This window comes from Pseudophryne corroboree, chromosome 2, assembly GCF_028390025.1.
Source record: "Pseudophryne corroboree isolate aPseCor3 chromosome 2, aPseCor3.hap2, whole genome shotgun sequence".
NCBI lineage: Eukaryota > Metazoa > Chordata > Amphibia > Anura > Myobatrachidae > Pseudophryne > Pseudophryne corroboree.
In genome coordinates this window covers 275,868,411-275,887,923 of record NC_086445.1, presented here as the reverse complement: position 1 = coordinate 275,887,923, position 19,513 = coordinate 275,868,411, and the positions used below count along the sequence as shown (strand labels likewise).

General features: G+C 44.6%; 1 long non-coding RNA gene across 1 annotated transcript in view; it reads right to left on the bottom strand.

Moving 5' to 3' along the window:
- Positions 1 to 1,956: 1,956 nt before the first annotated feature.
- The window catches only part of LOC135050720 (uncharacterized), an 83,565-nt gene continuing 66,008 nt past the window's right edge, over positions 1,957 to 19,513 (bottom strand). The window contains exons 3-7 of the long non-coding RNA XR_010241764.1: positions 7,086 to 7,141; positions 3,034 to 3,219; positions 2,764 to 2,903; positions 2,369 to 2,504; positions 1,957 to 2,110 (exon numbers count right to left, since the gene is read on the bottom strand). This is a non-coding gene — a long non-coding RNA (uncharacterized LOC135050720). The remainder of the gene's footprint in view (positions 2,111 to 2,368; positions 2,505 to 2,763; positions 2,904 to 3,033; positions 3,220 to 7,085; positions 7,142 to 19,513) is intronic.

Here is a 19,513-nt window from a genome sequence, read left to right as displayed (position 1 = left end):
GAAGAAAATGGAGAAGATGGCAAATGGTCTGGTTGAAATGCAAAAGGCTCTTGCCGACAGCACGGCAGAAACGCAAAAGACCAGATGAGAAGATCACAGGGAGACTACGGACATCCTTCAAGTTCTGGCCACATCCATCAACCGGCTGGTGGATAACACATCATGCCTGGCACACAGCTTTGACAACATATCGGCGAGCCAACGACATTCGGCAGCCAGCCACCAGATCATTGCAACCACACTGCAGATGTACGATAAGCTCCCAGAGCCAGCTCATCAACACGCTGGTGAACCACCACATCCACCATCACAAGCCACACGGACGCCTCCTGCCCTTCCTCCACCACCATCCTGGTATGGACGGTCACAGCTGTACCAAGGATATACAGGGATGTACCCCACCTACCAGATGCCTCCACCACCAACACCGGCCGCATCATCTACACCAGCACAGCCACCGAGGCCAAGTCAACGCACTCCACAGCCGCCCAGGGCATCGATACCCCATCAGGAGGAAGAAGAGGATCCGGACGGACAACCACCATAAGCCCGGTTGTATTGTTTTATTATTTACTCTTATGTTTTTCATGTTTCCCTTTCTCCCCCTCCCATTAGTTTTTTTTTTTCTTACTATTGTTTTATATTTGTGTTGGCTCCCCCACCCCCTACCGGATACTACCAAGGAGCTTTATGTCTAGGCATACATGTGCGGGCATGTATGCGGGCGCGTGTGGTAACTGATGAAAGCTCCTTGTGGTTACATGTATGATGGGCCATAGAGCTATTCTGATACCACTTTTTTTTAAAAAAACAAACAAACTCCTTTTTGTATTGGTGTAAAATAGGCTTTCACTGTTGTGTGAATTTACTATTCACTAGTGTTTGTTTTTGGCTTCTTCATAGGATTGGGTGGAAAATTGAAGTGGACGGCGTAGTTCGTGTTGTGCGTACCAAGGTGAGTAAAGCCATGTTTCAATGTATATATTCAAGAAACTTTCGACCTCCTGCCCTTGGGGAACAACACAGTCCAGCAATGGGTCATGCTGAGCTGTGTGGTTCCACAAGTGCAGCAGTGTCAAAGTGCTGACCACTGACACCACTCTGCCACTTTGGACCGCCTGACCTTGGGGAACAACACAGTCCAGCAATGGGTCATGCTGGGCTGTGTGGTTCCACAAGTGCAGGCGTGTCAAAGTGCTGACCACTGACACCACTCTGCCACTTTGGACCGCCTGCCCTTGGGGAACAACATAGTCCAGCAAAGGGTCATGCTGGGCTGTGTGGTTCCACAAGTGCAGGCGTGTCAAAGTGCTGACCACTGACACCACTCTGCCACTTTGGACCGCCTGCCCTTGGGGAACAACACAGTCCAGCAATGGGTCATGCTGGGCTGTGTGGTTCCACAAGTGCAGCAGTGTCAAAGTGCTAACCACTGACACCACTCTGCCACTTTGGACTGCCTGACTTTGGGGAACAACACAGTCCAGTAATGGGTCATGCTGGGCTGTGTGGTTCCACAAGTGCAGGCGTGTCAAAGTGCTGACCACTGACACCACTCTGCCACTTTGGACCGCCTGACCTTGGGGAACAACACAGTCCAGCAATGGGTCATGCTGGGCTGTGTGGTTCCACAAGTGCAGGCGTGTGTCAAAGTGCTGACCACTGACACCACTCTGCCACTTTGGACTGCCTGCCCTTGGGGAACAACACAGTCCAGCAATGGGTCATGCTTGACTGTGTGGTTCCACAAATGTTCTTGGGAAAGGAATGAACATGACATCATTAGTGTCTTTACTTAATATGGATTTTTTTTTCCACAGATCGCTACACAAGAAAAGAATGTAAAGAAGAACAAACACTACTTTTTTTGTTTTTATTTCAATTTATTTTTTAATCCAAAAAAAAATACAATTTTAATTCTTCAATAAATTTTTAAAATGAGACGTTTTGTGTGGTTTTTCTTTAAATTATTAGTTGATAAAATGTAAAATATGGCATTTCAGAGATGCAGTGGTATTGTGGTAGGTCACCCATGGTACAGCAGGGGTACTGTCTTGTCCTTTGACATCCACGCTGGTTCCTGTACTTTGGGAAGGATACTCCGCAAGACCTGTGGAAGAGAATAGTATGAGGTTCCAGGTATTTGTGTCATCCAAAGACAAGGTACAAGCAGGTTACATCGGCCTTTGTCCCAAATGCAACCCTCCGGCACTTGAGAAACTAGACATCCAAAGATTCCCTGAAACAGCATAAGCATTGCTGTGTCAGGGCATGATTGGATGTGCAGTTTTACAAATGCCGGAAGGGCTGCACTTTAGGCATGCCGGGGTTACTTGGTCAAGAGGGAGTTTTGGGCAATACATCTCACCTGAGGGGGGTTGTCTGCTACATGGCGGAGGTTCAGGTCCACATCACAAGTAGGTCGCCCATGGTACAGCAGGGGAACTGTCCGGTCCCTTCATCCATGCTGGTTCCTGCACCTTGGGAAGGATACTCCGCAAGACCTGTGGAAGAGAATAGTATGGTGTCATCCAAAGACAAGGTACAAGCAACACTTGGAAACAAGCAGGTTACATCGGCCTTTGTCCCAAATGCAACCCTCTGGCACTTGAGAAACTACACATCCAAGCATGCTCTGACACAGCGTAAGCATTGCTGTGTCAGGGCATGATTGGATATGCAGTTTTGCAAATGCCGGAGGGCCGCAGTTGGGACATGCCTGGCTTACTGAGACAAGAGGGAGTTTTGGGCAATACATCTCACCTGAGGGGGGAGGTGTCTGAAACAAGGCGGAGGTTCAGGTCCACATCACAAGTAGGTCGCCCATGGTACAGCAGGGGAACTGTCCGGTCCCTTCAAATCCAGGCTGGTTCCTGGAAATCGGGAAGGATACTCCAGAAGACCTGTGGAAGAGAATAAGGAGGTAATTTGAGAGTGTTTCCTCCACCCTGGGAAAGAACAAAAGGTCCCAGCAACACTGCGCATATACACAGGTTACTCAGACAAGATGGAGTTTTGGCCAATACATCTCACCTGAAAGAGTGACTCTAACATGGCGGTGGTTCAGGTCCACATCACAAGTAGGATGTCCATGGTAGAGTGGGTTAAAATGGTCCAATACTGGAGTGGCTTTGCAGAAGTGTATCCTGGGTAAAACTGTTGAATCATGGGTACATTCCCCTCAGCAGAGTGAAGAAGAAAAATATTCTTTTTAAAAATCTATTAAAAAATACTTGTGGGTCAAAAATTGACAAACCAAGTAGATAATCCCTTCAAATATAAATAGATATGCTATTATCAATCCAAAAAGCTAAAAAAATATATGCTTTAAAAATTTTCAATCAGCTCTCGCCAGCAAAGTGAGGCGGAATGAAATTGACGAAATTACTGTCAAAAAGCACTGTTGTTGAATCGACATTCTTTAATTGAATATACTTTTGTCGAAAAGCCGCATTTTGACCATTGCAGACATGTCGAATTTTGAAAATGTCGATTTGCAAAAAGTCGAATCTGAAATGGCAGGTATTTTGACGAAAAGTACTGTATTGCATTGTCGAATCCAATTCGACAGTTTTTTTTGTCGAAAATGCCCCGTTTTTTTACTTTTTCCTGAATTCGACCGCAATTGCATATACCCCTATGTGATTAAAACAAAATAACATTTCTGCACTTTAATTTGCAAGGATGTAAGATTTTGGGACAGAAAGCAAAAACCTTTTTCAAGTAATCAAGATACCTGCTTCCCAGTGTAACCATCAGATAAGTTTGCTACCTGGCCCTTCATGTTCACTAACCACCTATAGACTCTGTTGTATGACATCATTCCTTAGTAACATTCAGCCTGTTACCACGCTGCTATAAGATGAGCCTACTTCATATAATTAATTACATTACAATGGTTCCAGTCAGTGATACAATACTTTTAAAGGTTCTGTAATCTCCTAACTTCCCTTTACATTTGTGCACCTACTGTAGTATAGTGTAATGCTAGGTGCATTATGCCAGTGCAATAACTAAAGGTGTGCAAGCAGTGGTGCCGCGCTGGGATGCTTTTGATTGACTTTTTTAAAATTTCAATTTAAAAATATTTTTATTTGCCCATTTTGAAAAAAATGTCTTTGACAAATGATATCTTCCAAAAATGTCAAATTTTTCAGAACAAACACGGTATAATAATTATTCTGCATCAAAGAGGTTAAGTTACTGTAGCAAAAACCAGATAGAGCTAGATTTACTGCCGGTTTTGACATCAAAATGTAAAACGGCAATATACAATAACATATAAAACATCTGGATTTGCATTTAATATTATTGCCATATTAAACGTTTGCGTTAAACCCTCAGAAAATTGGCAGCTGGCACAAGCGAGTGATTAGAAAATCTAGCCCATAGTTACTTAATCTACCAATGAGAACATTCTTAGAAGTCTATGGGGAACATATACTAAGTAATGGTAAAAGTGGAGAAGTGAGCCAGTGGGGAAGGTGTCCGTGGCAACCAATCTGCTGCTCTGTATATTTTTATAGTATGCAAATTATAAATGTTATGTCAATGCTGATTGGTTGCTATGGGGCAACTTCTCCACTGGCTCACTTTTCCACTTTTATTACTGCTTAGTACATGTCCCTCTATGTACTAAACCTTGGAGATAAAATGGGCAGAGATAGCAAGTACATAAAATCTAACATAGCCATACTGATGCATGATCAGCCCAATCATAAATATTTTATCCTTATTTCCACTTAAAAATTGTGTCTTGTAGCCAAATTGTGTTTGATCCTATGCTTTTAGTGGAAAAAAAATGCAAATTTAGTTCTGGTTGTCTTGGCTAAGGGGCTTCATATAAATGCAAATCATTATTTGAGCGCATTGATAACAAGCAGCAGAGAAGTTCCTTTTCATTGCTTTAAAAGACCCATAATTATAAAAGCTTCTGATGTTCTACCAATGTGTTTCACAATACATATGCTCCAGCTCTCAACTGTTAAAATGATGACAAAGTTACAGAATTTAGAGCAGCATCAAATGTGCTTCAAATTGGTCCTTGTCAAAAGACACTGATTGCTGGCAGACACAAAGTAGTGTGTTCTTTGTTCATTTCTGAATTCCAAATTAACTAAGAGCCAAAAGCACTGAAAGGGGATTTATTCTAGGTTACAGCTACAAATTATTTAATAAATATTCATTATTTGAATGAAAATTCCTTTACAAATGGTGTCATCTTATGTAGAAGCTAATTCTCGAATACTTGGAATTAAATGAAAATAACATCTAGTTATACAGGCATACCTTAAGTCATACAATTCTAAGCACAATAAATGCAGTAATTAGTACATTTACAATGCTTTAAATATAGTATTTTCCTAGTGTTAACAAATATATCAGCATTTAATTCCAGCATCAGGAGCTGTATCAGAGGCATAACTGTGGGAGGCAATGGAGTCAGCTGCCGCCAGGCTTCTGCTCAGTAGGGGGGCACCTCTCCTCCAATTCCGTGTTCAGCAAAACCATTCAATTAAGTTAATTGAAAGCCACAGCTATCTCTTCCGCGGCCGACTCCCCTCCCCCACTAGTCCCTGCACCTTACAAGTCACACCCTCTTTATTATAGATGCACATTTTAAAAGTGTCATACCTACTGCATTGGAAGCAGACGCCTTACTGATGGAGCTACTTGTTCCTGTATAGGAAGCATGAGAATTCTAATTATATGAAGTTACTTCTCTGACGAATACAATACAGGAGCAAATCGCTCCATCAGTAAGGTGCCTGTTTTCAGCGTAATAAGTCATGGGTTCAAATCCTGGGTATGACACTTGTAAAAATAATTGTCAGATAAACAATCAGCATTGTGAGTGACTGAGCAGATCTATGTAGTGTGTTGCTGCACACTACATAGATCTGCCTAGTTGTAATGGTTTTGTATTGACAATTCTAAGTAGCTTCATATAATTAGAATCTGCCGCCTTGCTATGCAGGAGTTTGTGTAGCAAGCTTGATCAGTAAGGTGTCTGCCTTCCGTGTAACAGGTCATGAGATCTAATCCTGTGCATGACTGCTAAGAAATGTGTGATTTAAAATAAATGACAATGACATTTAAATATATATACATATTTTTTAGAACACTCCATATACACATTATATACAGTATATATATATATATATATATATATATATATATATATATATATGGGATGTAGTCAGGATACCGGTGGTCAGAATAGCAACGCCGGGATCCTGACCGCCAGAATGCCGGCAGCACCGCCAAAGCTAGTCCCACTTCTGGGTGTCCACGACACCCATGGAGTGGGAATAGTACCTGTGGCCAGTGCAGCGAGCCACCAAGCCCACAGCACGGAGAGTGGAGAGTGCAACAAGCCCAGAAGGGGCTTCATTGTGCTCGTTCCCCTGCCAGCATTCTGCAGTTGCCAGGTTTTAATTTTTAAGACTCTGTGATGGTGTAGGACCTGCAAGAAGGAGGGGTACCATGGCGAGCGGTTTTCAGGCTTCCGTGCATTGGCCAATTCACTAACTAAACCCCCATCATTTATTTATTGATGTTGTGAGGATAAGTGAGCTAGCTATGGTGAGTGCTGAATTTTCTGTTTGTATATATTTAAGTAGGTAGCCATGGGCTACATGCACCCCACCCTATGAGTGGTGAGTGCAGACATACACCCCGCTTCTGGGGTGGCGGGTGCTGTGGTTTTATATTTGTTTATATATATTATATAATTTATTTATTTTGTATTTTTTTTACACAAATACACTGCTGCGGCACTCAGAAGTAAAAAAAAAAGACAATAGGCAGGTCTCCTGGTCAACGTTTCAATGTTCACACATTTTCGTCAGGACAAAGAACAAATGATAACTCACCACTACACATCACTGTGCAATGTTCGTCTCATATGTTCAATAATGATGCTTTCAGAAGCTATTTTTTCAATATTAATGATGAAATTTTGCAATCTTTTAGCATTTTAATACTTGTTCAACATATACTGCTGGTATTAGGAATTCATTCCATATAGACAGCGTTTTTTTGTAACAACTTTATTGTTCCTTATTCAAGCTGCAAAATGTTACCTTGGTGATGGGTGCGCTGTGGTGATGTCATCGGGAGGCACCCCCGCAGGCGGGACCTGCGGGAAACAGAGCGAAAATGGTGAGTGGGAACACTTTAAAGGTGGTGAGTTATTATTTGTTCTTTGTCCTGACGAAAATGTGTGAACATTGAAACATTGACCAGGAGACCTGCCTATTGTCTTTTTTCACTTCTGTTCGATTAGAAGGTGTGCAGGTGCGCTGGCAGTCCTTTTTCTCTCAACAGTAGAGAAAATTACAAGCACCAGAAACCTCTGAGTTGTAGCACAGGTATAGGATAAATACCGCAGCACTTTCCCAATGAAGGCTCCGGACTCCTGGAGCAGGATTGATTTCTAGGAATAAAACATAATGGAAAAGGTGCTCATAGTGCAGACTGTTTATTCAATTTAAAAACAGTAACAGGTCCACGGACAAATTGTATAGGACTCGTACCATATAGCACACGCTGTGGGCTGGTTACCACACGGTTCAAAGAAAATCCACTGGCACAAACTGCATACCCGCTGGCCGCCACCCGGGACCACACACCGCGCCGCCGGCTATGGTATAGCCGTGACTTGTCGGGAAACCTCTCTGGATCAGACAGTGGGAGCAGCTGCACAGGTGCACAGGGGCGTGGCCTGTCTGACGCAGTGTGTCCACCTGTGCAGCTGCTCCCACTGTCTGATCCAGAGAGTTTCTTTGAACCATGTGGTAACCAGCCCACAGCGTGTGCTATATGGTACGAGTCCTATACAATTTGTGCGTGGACCTGTTACTGTTTTTAAATTGAATAAACAGTCTACACTATGAGCACCTTTTCCATTATGTTTTATTCCTATATATATATTTGCCTCTGGGCAACTGGGGTGAACTTATGCCACTGGCTGTATTTAAACCAGTTTACTTGTTAAGTTGCATGGGATGCAATGTACAATGCTGGTAGTGTTGGTATTATATTGCGGGGGGCAGAGTCGTTATGACACAATCTTATCCTCACGCCCCCGGACCGCCGACTTTTCAGGAGCACCGCCCCCTGTTGAGCCAACCTGGTTGCTTGCTCGCAGAGGGAGCAGCCAGAAAGTCGGCATGTATGGCCAAATGTCATTCACAATATCAACACTGACATAATGTCAACAATGTAAATGCATACATTCGACATATTGCCACACAATTTTAGCTGATTTTAGCCCTAACCCTAGCCGCAGCCTAATGCTAACACTAAAATAGACTGTGAACATTCACAATGTTAATTATGACAATGTCAACATTATAATAGGGGGAGATGAACTAAGCCTTGAAAAGTGGTAAATTTCACAGTGATAAAGTACCAATCAGCTTTTAACTGCCATGTTATAGGCTGGGTTTGGAAAATGACAGGAGCTGATTGGTTGGTGCTTTATCACCGTACAATTTATCACTATTCAAGGCTTAGTACATCTGGCCCATATGTCTATGTTGACATTGTGAATGTCAACATAATGGGGGGAATTTAATTGGTTTGGGTGTCTAAAAATCCTGTCTAAACGGGGCTGTTTAGACGGTCAAACAATGTCACAATCAATTGTTGTTTGGGTGCTGCACATTCTGCATGTCGCGCAAACAGACAGGGTTTAGCTGCGTAAAATTACTAAACCCATCTAAAGTCCTACTTTGAGCATCCAAACTCCAGTTTCAGATCCCCGAAAAGCCAACTTATACCCCTATCAGCCATGCTCCAAATTCCCGGGATTTTGCACATGAACGCACATCAACCCGGGAATTTGGTATGTCTGAAAGGCACCGACCCAGGAACGTGATCCGGGTCGCCAACCCTACAATTGACCACAACCCAGCTGAAAGGTGCAACCCGGGAATTTGCTCCCCGGTCGCACCTGATTGGCGGGGCTGCCTGGAGGAGGCCGGAGTGAAGAGGGGGCGTGCGCCGGCTGCTATGAGTAGTTGAAGCTGCCGGCACAGCCAAAAAACAGGCCTGTTGGAGTGAGAGGGAGAGAGTGTGTGTGTGAGTGTATATATATATGAATTGGGCATGTGTGTGTATATTACATGTATGTGTGTGTTTGAGTGTGACATGTGTATGTGTAAGACGAGTGTGTAAATGTACGTGTGTGTAAATGTATGAGTGTGATGTCTGTGTGTGTGTATATAAGACATGCGACATTAGAGTAGCCTGGTCTGATCTGGCTGCCAGGGCTGACCAGGCTAATGTCTGAAAGGGTTCGACCCGGGAATTTCCCAGGTCTCAGGTTTAGTGTCAATGGGGGTCCCAGCAAAAACCCAGGATTTTTCAGAGGTGAAAATCCCGGGTCTGAAGCAAGGAAATTCCCGGGTCCTATGTCTGAAAGGGGTATAAGTGCACATTTCTTCTCGCAGCTCAGGAGGCTGCAAGAAGAAATGTCATCCCACATCTGCCGGGCATCTAAAAAGAGCAACAATTGCATTGCTCCATTTTGTGCCCCCAGTAGTAGCCATGGGGAAAAACAGTTGAATCCCCCCCCCCCCCCCCAATGAATGCATAGCATGCTTTGGGATTGATTGCATTTTTTTCCCCCAGTAAACTATTGAAGAAAGGTATGTTCGTATCTTAATTACATATTTGCCAGTTAAGTGGTCTAAGAGACATTTTAATTATATGTATATTCCTTCTTTTTCTCATCTTTTCATATTAAAAGATGAATTCAATGCTGCGGCAAAGACTTTTGATACAAGAGGGATGACCATAGTACAGCTACCCCTAGCCATTCCCCTGTACCTCCTCTATGTGCCATCCTAAGCAAAAAGAAAAACCCTTTCACCACTGTTAAATCTAATTTTTGTAAGGGATAAGGCTTTTCATCTTTTGATAAATATGCTCATCCTATGATATGTGACACATGTATATGTATCAGAATACAGGTTGAGTATCCCTTATCCAAAATGCTTGGGACCAGAGGTATTTTGGATATCGGATTTTTCCGTATTTTGGAATAATTGCATAACATAATGAGATATCATGGTGATGGGACCTAAGTCTGAGCACAGAATGCATTTATGTTTCATATACACCTTAAACACACAGCCTGAAGGTAATTTTAGCCAATATTTTTTATAAATTTGTGCATTAAACAAAGTGTGTGTACATTCACACAATTCATTTATGTTTCATATACACCTTATACACAGAGCCTGAATGTCATTTAATACAATATTTTTAATAACTTTGTGTATTAAACAAAGTTTGTGTACATTGAGCCATCAAAAAACAAAGGTTTCACTATCTCACTCAAAAAAGTCCGTATTTCGGAATATTTGGATATGGGATACTCAACCTGTATAACTTTTACCCATGTTCAGGAATCTCTCCTACAGTAAATGCTCACATGAGGTCACAGGGGGGATATGTACTAAGCAGTGAAGAGAGTGAAGTGAGCCAGCAGAGTAGTTGCCCATGGCAACCAATCAGCATTGGAGTAACATTTATAATTTGCATTCTATAAAATTATACAAAGCACCTGATTGGGTGCCATGGGCAACTTCTCCATTGGCTTACTTCTCTACTCTTTTCACTGCTTAGTATATAACTTACAGTCTGGTAATGAAGTATGTAAACTAGAATATAACAATGTAATAAAATAACACTATAATGGAGTACAGTCAATGGATTAAGTTATGTTTTTGATTAACGCCAATGCTGGAATTAAGAAAAGGTTAATTTCTATTCTCCCCATGTATTTAATGTAAAAAAAAAAAGCCTTGAACCTGTGCGATTCAATGAAATTTCGAAACAGTTAAACATTTTGAAACATCTCTAGTTGTCATTTTCTGACATTATCTGACAGATAAAAGCTAAGTGCTCATTGGTTGAGGTTAGTTACTATAACTGTACCCCATGAGCAAGGTTAGTTAATTACTCTTTCTATAGCTCTACAGTCACAAAATATTAATTAGTAAATATCACATAATAAGCTAACAAAATGAATTATTAATGACTATCTGGAGCTGTAATGCATCTGTTTTAGTAAAATCCCTAGGTGAAAAAAATTCCTTTATTCATAAATTAAGCATTCCAGAGGGATTGCCCCACTCATTCCACTTAGAACAGCAGCAATTTTATTGGTGCCGAATTCATTAATTTAGGCCCCTGAATTAATGATCCAGCTTGACTGATAATGGATGTAAATTAACATAACAAAAAGTCACAATTCTTTTAATGAAGTTTTGGATAAATACCAATTTTATACTTTTTTTTGTTTTGTTTGCAAGATGTTATCAGATTAGCAATTAGCTATTTGCCCTATAAAATGTATTTATTTTCAAAAGAACCTTACCTAATATGTCCCTTGCTGTTGTGTGACCATATAAGTTTTGAGTATTAAGAGTGATTGTTCAAGAAATCTGAGACACAACTTGATCTCTCCCTTTAGTTGCACATGTACAGACCCCTATAGTCTGTGCTCATAGCTGTATGTGCAGCCTTGGAGAGATGTGTCTGTGTAAACCAATAGGAAGCTATTGGTTTGTGCACTCACCTTCACCTGCCTATAACCTAGTTTATGGAGTCATTGATGGGTGGGTAGGGTCAGAGTCCATCCTTTACACCCGAATTGTCACCACTGGGTACCAAAGGTAAAGTCAGTCAGAGTACTACGAAAACGCCCTCCCACTCTCCCTGCATCGCTAGAGGCAGCTAATAGTACCGATCTCTAATACACCAGCAAGAACTATTTGGGTAATTTAGAGTTGATCACAGCAGCAAATTTGTTAGCAGTTGGGCAAAACCATGTGCACTGCAGGTGGGGCAGACATAACATTTGCAGAGAGTTAGATTTGGGTGGGTTATTTTGTTTCTGTGCAGGGTAAATACTGGCTGCTTTATTTTTACACTGCAATTTAAATTTCAGTTTGAACACACCCCACCTAAATCTAACTCTCTCTGCACATGTTATACCTGCCCCACCTGCAGTGCACATGGTTTTGCCCAACTGCTAACAAATTTGCTGCTGCGATCAACTCTGAATTACCCCCAATATATGAGCCCATGGGTACTTGCCTACTCTCCCGGAATGGCTGGGAGGCTCACGAAAATCGGGTGACAGTACAGGGCTGGTAGGAAAGGTAGGTAAGTGTCCCGCAACGCTGCAGATCCACCGAACTCCCCCTCAGCTGCCCACTTACACAGCGGGGGCGTGGCCATGGTGACACCCCCCTGTGCCACCTCCACTACGTGGCCCTCCCCCACTCTGAGTCATGCCTACCCTCCCTGCCCCCTGCTGTGCCGAGCTGGCTGCCCTCTCCCGGAGGGGGCAGCCAGAAAGTAGGAACTCTGCATTAAACACGTGCAGCAGTATACACTGCTGGAAATTTGCGGAGTTTTGAACAGAGATGTATGGAAAAGGGAGGCTGCCTCACCTGCCATAGACTTTACTCCAGAATTTTAACTATAACAATAATATAGAGTAATACAAAGAAGATATTTCTAATATATTCTTTGTATTTTTCATATAGTTTATATAGTTAAAACTCTGGTGTATATGTTAGTATGACCGGAAAGGCTCTGCCTCACCTCACCACACGTCACTGCTCTTAACCCCTTAAATGGCATGCCCGGAATATCTCCGGTGGCCAGCTGCACTGGGGAGACTGGCTATCCCAGAAGATTTCCAGGGCATGCCACGGCTGCTCCTCCTCCCTTGTACTCCATTTTGGGGGGGGGGGAGTTTTGCGGAATGACGTAGATGAGTCATGACATAATGATATCATTCCGCAAAACTCTGCCCCCCCAAGCAGAGTATGAGGGAGGGATGATTTAAGTGCTGGTAGCTAGTGCCCGCCAGCAAGAATACACCCCCTTGGCAATTAGCATTCCCCTTGGCAACAAGCATTCTTTTTGGCAACGAGCTTTACCTTTGACAATGAGCATGACACCCAGCGCGTGAAACCCCTGGCAACGTGCATGAAACCCTGGAAATGAGCAGGTAGTTCATTTAAAAACCAGGTATGACACAGTAAAAATAAAGTCACCACTGAAGGTGTTAAAACACTGCTTGAGTACAAGGGTGCACCATGGGTCACACACAGTACCAGATTAAGGTCCTCATGGGCCTGGAGCTGAAATTTCCACAGGGCCTATTATATGCCATTGCATGAGGTGTGACCAGCATGGCGGGTGTGTGGATACTGATATGGGAGTGTGATAAGTGCTGTGTAAGTATTTTATGTGTGCGCATATTTGCGTCTATGTATGCATGTGTTTAAAAAACTCAGCACATAAATGCCCCACCAACAAATCAATTATTGAAACAAATTAAAACATACACAGAAAATATAGCTCCATGGTACAACAAACAGAACAGGAAAGCACACATAGATGTGGATTCAGCAGCAGTCATGGCTGCGTCTTTTGGCAGTTGCACATTTAGCAGTTCCGCATCTGCTCCTTTATGCAAATTCTGCTACAAAGCCCTTTCCTTGTGTCCAAGTATGCGTCCAGATGTGCAAGGACTGAGAGCAGTGGCGGAAGTCAGGGAGGCAATGGAGTCGGTTGCCGCCGGGCTCCAGCAGTGAAGGGGGCACCTTCTCCATTGCCTCTGACATGTGCAACTGTTCGGCTGCGGCTACAGCCTCCGGCATGACAGCCCGGCTCCCGCCCCCTGACAAGTGCGGCAGACTGGCTCCGGCGGCTCCCGCATGATGATACCGCGTCTGGCCAGCTCCCGCCCCTCTGACGGCGCCGCTGCCCAGCTCCGGCTTCAGTATGATGACCCCACGGCTGGCCGGCGCCCGCCCCACAGTGCAGCTGCCCAGCTTCGGCTCCTGCCCCACAGCGACGCTGCCCTTCTCCTGCATGCTGACACTCCGGCTGCCTGCCAATGGTGAGTAGAGATAACTGACGGAAGAGAGTGTCAGGATGGGGACAGTGTGTGTGTGTCAATGTGTGTGTGTGTGTGTGTGTGTGTATACGTGGCTATGTGTGTATAAGTGGTATAGTGTGTGTGTGTGTGTGTGTGTGTGTGTGTGTGTGTGTGTGTGTGTGTGTGTGTGGCTGAGTGTATATGTGGGTGGGTGTGTATTTGTATATATGTGAGGGGGTGTATATGTGGCTGTGTGTATATACCAGACCTGGGCAGAGGGAAGGGGGTGAAGGGGCGGGGGGCAATATAAAGTTTTTCGCCTCCGGGCGTCCTATATTAACTTACGCCCCTGACTGAGAGGCCAACTTTCAGCATCTATATACACGCATTCCTTATGCTGGGCATACACATACAGACAAAATGCCTATCAGACTGGCAGTCACTGACACTGCAGATATCAGGGACATGCACTGTGAGATTTCTCACAGTGTATGTCACATGATATCGGTGCTCCACCCCCAGTGAGAAACTGTGAAGTAACTGAGGAAATATCAGTCAGTGGCCCGCGGCAGGGTATACACTGCCCGATGCAGCTGATGCAGCTGACCAGACACTTGTAAAATATTGCGATAGGCAGACATGCTGGACGACCTGACTGGCATACCTGACTGATCGATATTTTTGGATCAGTCAGTCGCATACATGCTACAATTATCTGTCGGTCACACCAAGGAAACTTGCACCAGCCCTATGGCAGTTGCAGATTTCCCATCTGAGTATTGCCTCCTATGTGAATGATAAAGCGTCTGTGTAGGAAAACATGGTTTAGCGTCACGCCAGTGACACTCCCATGACAAGCACGTCAGACCATTTTTTGTGCACATTAATAGCATCCTTCCAATCACTACTAAGAAATGCTCAGCACTTTTCCAAGACGTTTCTGATACCATGCATCTCAAACACTACAGAGCCTTTGTGCGTATATAGGCCCTCATTCCGAGTTGTTCGCTCGCTAGCTGCTTTTAGCAGCATTGCACACGCTAAACCACCGCCCTCTGGGAGTGTATCTTAGCTTAGCAGAATTGCGAACGAAAGATTAGCAGAATTGCGAATAAAAATTTCTTAGCAGTTTCTGAGTAGCTCGAGACTTACTCCTACATTGCGATCAGTTCAGTCAGTTTCGTTCCTGGTTTGACGTCACAAACACACCCAGCGTTCGCCCAGACACTCCCCCGTTTCTTCAGACACTCCCGCGTTTTTCCCAGAAACGCCAGCGTTTTTTCGTACACTCCCAGAAAACGGACAGTTTCCGCCCAGAAACACCCACTTCCTGTCAATCACACTACGATCACCAGAACGATGAAAAATCCTTGTTAGGCCGTGAGTAAAATACCTAACTTTTGTGTAAAATAACTAAGCGCATGCGCTCTGCGAACCTAGCGCATGCGCAGTAAGCGACTAATCGCAGTATAGCGAAAATCGGCAACGAGCGAACAACTCGGAATGACCCCCATAGTGTAACACATGCACTGTACCAGTTTTTAATGATTATTCCATTAGATGGAAGAGAGGGCACTCAAATGTCAAAAGCATAAAGCAGCTAAAACCTGACCAAACAAATGGGCGCAATGCGAAAAAGTCCTATTTCGGTGCTGAAACTGGTCACTTTTCACGCATTTAAACTAGAGATGAGCGGGTTCGGTTCCTCGGAATCCGAACCCGCCCGAACTTCAGCTTTTTTTACACGGGGCCGAGCAGGCTCGGATCCTCCCGCCTTGCTCGGTTAACCCGAGCGCGCCCGAACGTCATCATCCCGCTGTCGGATTCTCGCGAGGCTCGGATTCTATCGCGAGACTCGGATTCTATATAAGGAGCCGCGCGTCGCCGCCATTTTCACACGTGCATTGAGATTGATAGGGAGAGGACGTGGCTGGCGTCCTCTCCGTTTAGACTAGAGTACTAGAGAGAGACACAAATTTTGGGGAGCATATTATTAGGAGGAGTACTACTTGCTGCTGACAGTGTGACCAGTGACCACCACCAGTTTAATTAATCCGTTCTCTGCCTGATAAAAAACGATACACAGTGTGACACAGTCACATACCATATCTGTGCTCAGCCCAGTGTGCTGCATCATATGTAATACTGTATATCATTATCTGACTGTGCTGAGTGCTCACTGCTCACACAGCTTAATTGTGGGGGAGACTGGGGAGCAGTTATAGCAGGAGTACATATTTTAAGTACAGTGCACACTTTTGCTGCCAGAGTGCCACTGCCAGTGTGACTGACCAGTGACCACTGACCACCAGTATTGTGATTGTCTGCTGACCACCAGTATATTGCAGGGCCGTAACTACGTGTGTGCCAAGTGGGCTTGGCACACAGCGCAGTTGCCCTGAGGACGCACGGCCAGCGGCATGTAATGAGTCAAATTGACTCATTACATGCCGCCTCTGAAGTCTGCGCCGTGCGCCGCAGCCGCGATGTAAAGGAGAGAGCAGTGCCGGGCAGGTGAGGAGGAGGAGGAGGGAGGGGGACTGGAGCCGCAGCAGCGCTATTTGGTAGTAAGCGCCGCTGCAGCATCCCCCTCTCCTTCCGTATAGGCTGCCCGGCGCTGCTGTGGATGCTGGGATGCGGTTCCTCCATCCCAGCATCCACATCCACAGCAGCGCCGGGCAGCCTATACGGAAGGAGAGGGGGATGCTGCAGCGGCGCTTACTACCAATGACATAGCGCTGCTGCGGCTCCAGTCCCCTTCCCTCCTCCTCCTTGTCCGATGCCTGCACAGAGGGAGATGCCAGCACGAGGAGCCTGTCAGCGGGGAGAAGGTAAGTATATCCCTCTTTCTCTCTCTCTCTTTCTCTCTCTCTCTCTCTCTCTCTCTCTCTGGGGGACACCATCTGCCATAATGTGTAAAAGGGGGTCCTGGCTGCTGCAATGTGTAAAAAGGGGGCCTGGCTGCCGCAATGTGTAAAAAGGGGGACTGGCTGCTGCAATGTGTAAAAAGGGGGCCTGGCTGCCGCAATGTGTAAAAAGGGGGCCTGGCTGCTGCAATGTGTAAAAAGGGGGCCTGGCTGCCGCAATGTGTAAAAAGGGGGACTGGCTGCCGCAATGTGTAAAAAGGGGGACTGGCTGCCGCAATGTGTAAAAAGGGTGACTGGCTGCCGCAATGTGTAAAAAGGGTGACTGGCTGCCGCAATGTGTAAAAAGGGGGCCAGGCTGCTGCAATGTGTAAAAAGGGGGACTGGCTGCTGCAATGTGTAAAAAGGGGTCCTGGCTGCTGCAATGTGTAAAACAGGTGGACTGGCTACCGCAATGTGTAAAAAGGGGGACTGTCTGCTGTAATGTGTAAAAAGGGGGACGCTGTCTGCTGTAATGTATAAAAGGGGCTCTACCTGGTGTAGTGGCGCTACTGTGCAGCGTAATTTGAATAATGGAGACTACTGTGCACCGTAGTATGAATTGCTATTATTTTGTGGCCAAGCCCCTTCCCCATGAAGCCACGCCCCTATATATTTTTCACGCGCCTACGGCGCGCACTGCCCCTATCTTGCATGGGGGGGGAGCGCCAATGTCGTTTCTTGCACACAGCGCTAAAATGCCTAGTTACGGCACTGGTATATTGTGATTGTCTGCCTGAAAAAGTTAAACACTCGTCGTGTGGTGTTTTTATAAACGCATTCTGCAGACAGTGTCCAGTAGGTCCGTCATTACATAATATATACCTGTCCGGCTGCAGTACTAGTGTGATATATATATATATTTAAATTTTATCTCATTATCATCCAGTCTATATTAGCAGCAGACACAGTACGGTAGTCCACGGCTGTAGCTACCTCTGTGTCGGCAGTCGCTCGTCCATCCATAATTGTATACCACCTACCCGTGGTTTTTTTTTTTCTATCTTCTTGATACTAGTATCTTACTTTAGGAGTCTGCAGTGCTGAGTCTGACAGACAGTGTCCAGCAGGTCCGTCATTACATAATATATACCTGTCCGGCTGCAGTACTAGTGTGATATATATATATATTTTAATTTTATCTCATTATCATCCAGTCTATATTAGCAGCAGACACAGTACGGTAGTCCACGGCTGTAGCTACCTCTGTGTCGGCAGTCGCTCGTCCATCCATAATTGTATACCACCTACCCGTGGTTTTTTTTTTTTCTATCTTCTTGATACTAGTAGCTTACTTTAGGAGTCTGCAGTGCTGACAGACAGTGTCCAGCAGGTCCGTCATTACATAATATATACCTGTCCGGCTGCAGTACTAGTGTGATATATATATATATTTTAATTTTATCTCATTATCATCCAGTCTATATTAGCAGCAGACACAGTACGGTAGTCCACGGCTGTAGCTACCTCTGTGTCGGCAGTCGCTCGTCCATCCATAATTGTATACCACCTACCCGTGGTTTTTTTTTTTTTTCTATCTTCTTGATACTAGTAGCTTACTTTAGGAGTCTGCAGTGCTGAGTCTGACAGACAGTGTCCAGCAGGTCCGTCATTACATAATATATACCTGTCCGGCTGCAGTACTAGTGTGATATATATATATATTTTAATTTTATCTCATTATCATCCAGTCTATATTAGCAGCAGACACAGTACGGTAGTCCACGGCTGTAGCTACCTCTGTGTTGGCAGTCGCTCGTCCATCCATAATTGTATACCACCTACCCGTGGTTTTTTTTTTTTTTCTATCTTCTTGATACTAGTAGCTTACTTTAGGAGTCTGCAGTGCTGACAGACAGTGTCCAGCAGGTCCGTCATTACATAATATATACCTGTCCGGCTACAGTACTAGTGTGATATATATATATATATTTTAATTTTATCTCATTATCATCCAGTCTATATTAGCAGCAGACACAGTACGGTAGTCCACGGCTGTAGCTACCTCTGTGTCGACAGTCGCTCGTCATCCATAAGTATACTAGTATCCATCCATCTCCATTGTTTACCTGAGGTGCCTTTTAGTTGTGCCTATTAAAATATGGAGAACAAAAATGTTGAGGTTCCAAAAATAGGGAAAGATCAAGATCGACTTCCACCTCGTGCTGAAGCTGCTGCCACTAGTCATGGCCGAGACGATGAAATGCCAGCAACGTCGTCTGCCAAGGCCGATGCCCAATGTCATAGTACAGTGCATGTAAAATCCAAAACACCAAATATCAGTAAAAAAAGGACTCAAAAATCTAAAATAAAATCGTCGGAGGAGAAGCGTAAACTTGCCAATATGCCATTTACCACACGGAGTGGCAAGGAATGGCTGAGGCCCTGGCCTATGTTCATGGCTAGTGGTTCAGCTTCACATGAGGATGGAAGCACTCAGCCTCTCGCTAGAAAAATGAAAAGACTCAAGCTGGCAAAAGCACAGCAAAGAACTGTGCGTTCTTCGAAATCCCAAATCCACAAGGAGAGTCCAATTGTGTCGGTTGCGATGCCTGACCTTCCCAACACTGGACGTGAAGAGCATGCGCCTTCCACCATTTGCACGCCCCCTGCAAGTGCTGGAAGGAGCACCCGCAGTCCAGTTCCTGATAGTCAGATTGAAGATGTCAGTGTTGAAGTACACCAGGATGAGGAG